The sequence below is a fragment of the Lagopus muta genome, chromosome 1 (assembly GCF_023343835.1).
Source record: "Lagopus muta isolate bLagMut1 chromosome 1, bLagMut1 primary, whole genome shotgun sequence".
Taxonomy (NCBI): Eukaryota; Metazoa; Chordata; class Aves; order Galliformes; family Phasianidae; genus Lagopus; species Lagopus muta.
This window is the reverse complement of record NC_064433.1, coordinates 21,234,638-21,238,574: the sequence shown is the minus strand read 5'-3', so window position 1 is coordinate 21,238,574 and position 3,937 is coordinate 21,234,638. Positions and strand designations below refer to the sequence as shown.

At 34.7% G+C, this 3,937-nt stretch overlaps 1 long non-coding RNA gene across 1 annotated transcript; it reads left to right on the top strand.

The window, feature by feature from the left end:
- Positions 1-492: 492 nt before the first annotated feature.
- On the top strand, positions 493-2,849 carry LOC125692838 (uncharacterized). The gene is made up of 2 exons (XR_007376861.1): positions 493-591; positions 1,161-2,849. It is a non-coding gene; the product is annotated as an uncharacterized LOC125692838 (long non-coding RNA).
- The last annotated feature ends 1,088 nt before the right edge of the window (positions 2,850-3,937 follow it).

The window sequence follows — 3,937 nt, the reverse complement described above, 5'->3', positions numbered from 1 at the left end:
AAAATTTTTTTTCCCATGTGTGGAGTTTTGACTTTTTTTTAAAAAACAGCTCATTGTTCCACTACCGCTGACCTTTCCTAACAACTACCTCTGTCCTGCTACCAGAGATTTAACTAGGATAAGAAAGATTGCTTCCATTACTTACCTGAAGATTTTACCCTCAATATTCCCTACTCCTCAGAATTTATTAATGATTTTGCTATAATGATTTGGTCTTTGGCCTCTGAATTACCCACACTGTATCTCTGTTATTAGCTAAAACCTTTATAGCCTAATATGTAGAGAATTTGTGAAATGGTCAATAGAAATTTCAACCCTAAGTTTTAGGAAAATTTCATGGCAACGTAAGTCTTACTGTATATATTAAAGTTGTAGAGCCAGCACTCTAAATTGGTTTAAAACAAAAAATAAATTGCTGCATTTATCCTCCCTTCATTTTAGCTCTCATGGTATTAAGCAGAGGTCCGTGGCTTAAAGTTTGTTTGCACAGCATTATCTCCTGGGTGCAGTTCCCAAACAGGCATACATCAAAGTTGAATTCTGTGATCTAGTGTTTGCTTATACAACTCAGAACTGCCAGAAAATGCTAAGGTAAGACAATTTTTGGTTATATTAGATTGGTCTAATTTCTTGCAGTCTTTATCTAATTTTTAAGTAAGGCAATGAGCTCAATGGCCATTTGCATTTAAGTAATCTCAAAGTTTTAAATAATATTTAAGTAATTTTAAATAATAATTTAAATAATCTCAAAACCCTGCTGTTTCAGTGTACCTGAAAATTCCACACTGAATAGAAATTTACTTTAACTAGTGAAAAATCTGTCAGAGGTAACTGGTGCATTCTGAGTGGAAGAAACAATTTTCTATCAAAAAGGCAAATGTCAGTAACAAAAGCTAGCTAGTATCAGTAGGAAAATTATCTGTGTATACTGTAGCTAGAAGCATCTTTTCTCCTCTAGATTTATTATAATGAGACAGTCTCCCTTATAGCCAATGAGTCCAGACTCGATCGATTTTTAGAAGTGCAAACCAGAATTACCATTCCATTAAAGTCAGTAGATCTACACATAAAGGATTACAGAACACATCCCAGAGTGTCTTGGTGTTACTGGAGGTCTCATTCTTTTTTTTTTTCTTTTTTTTTTTTTTTTTCTGGTCTAGACTACAGTCTGCTGGGCTTCAGAAGAGAGTTCAAGGAATGCACAGTGTTTTGAGGCATTTGCAGCTTTGAATGAATGGTTATTCTTGCAGCTGCTAACTTCTGTATTAGGAAAAAGTGAGATTCTATAAGCAATAATCTTGAAATGTACTGACCTCTTCAGACTTTGCTTCCAAAAAAGAAATTGAAATGAAAAATGAAATATTTTCCTATTTCCAAGAATAGTTACCTTGGTAAGCAATGAGTTTAGAATGTCGTTAGAGCAATGACTATGTAATCAGGTAAGCTTTAACTTATGTGGAGCACTATCCAAACAGTAATTAATCACATTTCAGTTCTGTGTTTCCACCTCTCTCTATTATTTGAATCTGTTTCTTTACTGTTAACATAGGTGAAATAAGAATATTTTCCCTGTCTGGTGTGGAAGAGTCAGGATTTTGCTTCTATACAAAGAGGCAACTAACATCAAGCACAAACTAACACATTAACTGTGCGGTTTAACATGACAGGCAGCTAAACATCTCACAGCTGTTTGTTCACTCCCTCCCCCGTGGGATGAGGAAAAGAATTGAAAAGAATGTGCAAGAGCTCATGGGTTGAGATAACTATAGATTAATGAGGAAGAAAAAAAAAGAGAGGAGGGGAGAAAAAGGAAAAAAACAATACTGCAAAAAGAATAAACAAAGCAAAGCAAGTGGTGCACAACATAATTGCTCACAACCCAATGATTGATGCCCAGTCAAAGTGAATGACACAGTTTCTTCTGAAGTTTTTCCTGCATTTTCTGCAAGTCTTTAAAAATAAGTACATATAATTGTTGATTGTTTTTGTGTGCTTGGTTGTTATTTGGATCTATACTTGCTAGGAGGGGAAGGAAAAGCTGGAGTCAGATATTTCTTGCTTGAATTCCTCTAGGATGACAAAAGAATATGAACGATGTCCTATCTTACCATGTGTGGCAAGAATAGAATCCAGAAAAAAGCAACTTGCTTTGTACAGTTACCAAAATAGTTTTGCAGGTGGTTTACAACTCAGAAAGATCTATCTTTTCATCCTCTGAGACCTACACTATCTCGTATCTCTTTGGTTTTCCCTGAGCTGTCTGGTAGTAACTTGTCAGGATTCATCAGCTGCAGTCACAGTTCTGTCTAACTTAAACTTCTTGTACAGGCAGTGTAACAGATCTTCAAGGTATGTTGTTTCCTAGATTTCCAGTTATTTAACTTCTCAGGGAGGAATTAAATAATTCCTCCATCAGATCTTAATGGCAGATTGATAGAAGCTTATCTGTTTTAACAAACTCAGTGTTTGTTACAGATCAGGCATTTTTTTTTACTCGCATAAATACTTCCAGCAAAATTGCATATTTTCCCAGTTAATACTTTTAGATGAAACTCTCTGTAATTCTTAGCAGTATGATGTTTAGGTACTGCTGGATTATTTCTGAAGATTTATTTATTTATTTATGAGAGACTGTTAAACACTCAGTGAGACAAGCCACCCCCATGGGGCATTCTGAAAAGTGAAAAATAGGAAAGTTACCTTAATTTCTTGGGAATATGTTTTGTCTGGTTATTTGTTTTCTTCGTGTTCTTTAACAAACAAACAAAAAAATAGCAAGGATGTTTACAGTGTTTAAAAAAATGCTTGAATATGACTTTATTAGAGTGTGAATAAAAAATTAACGACTATGGATTTTTTCAATTTCACTGATGTTTGTGGGAGACAGAAGACAATGCTGGCACAATTCCTTGCAGCAGTATATGAGCTTTCATATTCACCAACATATTTATGTTTACATATTTTACAGTTTTATAGATAATCAACAGTAGATTTAGCCAAAATAAAATGTATGTGGAAGGATTATGAGCTATGAGAGAATGGTAGTTTCAGAAAAAATAAAAAGATAAGAAGCTCTGGAACTCTTTCAAAGGAAAGAAGTGGATGTGTGGTGGGAGCACAAGGCCACAGCAATTCTGCCTAAGTAAAGGCATGCCCTGGTCTCTCTCTAGTGCAGGGGTGAGGGCAAGATACTTGCTTCCATGCCAAATGGAAAACGTCAGACTTATGATGTTATTGATGCTCTCTCCTATAAAATAAATGTTTAAACTCTATTTTGGATATAGAAAATTGACCTGGTAGAACTTTCTTCTGTTGTATTTTCAGTTTGGGTAGATTTAATCAAGCTTGACTTTTTTGATTTAAGTCCAGTGTGCAAACTAGTTTCCTTTGTATGAGCAGAAGAATGCTCACCATAGTGCATCTCTTTGGAGTAGAAAAATGGCTCTAGGAACCCCTCCCAAAACAATTAGATGACTAATAAATTAGTGAAGCTAGCATTATGGCAGTGCTTTATAGAGCACTTGTGCGTGTTGATTCTCAGTTCAAGCTGCTTTAAGTATCACTTAAGCACATTTTTAGGATGATAATGGCTGAGTAAACAACATTGATTTATTTCCTAGGTGTAAAATAACTAGCCTGATGCATTGTATTACAGGCCTGCTGCAGTATTACAACTAAATTTTAGGCAATCTGCAACATTCATTCAAGTACAGTATCTAAATAGTCCCTCATTTTGATGTGACACTAAAACTGCTGTTTCTGTCTCACGTTCATCTTATATTTTAATGTTTTCTCCTAAAACTTTTCTGTATACTTATGCTTTTCTTCTTCATTGTAATTTTTATGACTTGCCATATAGAAAACAGTAGTTAGTTACTTTTCTAACAGAACCAGTCAGAACTCAACAACATAATGCCAGCAAGCACTTAATTTGTTA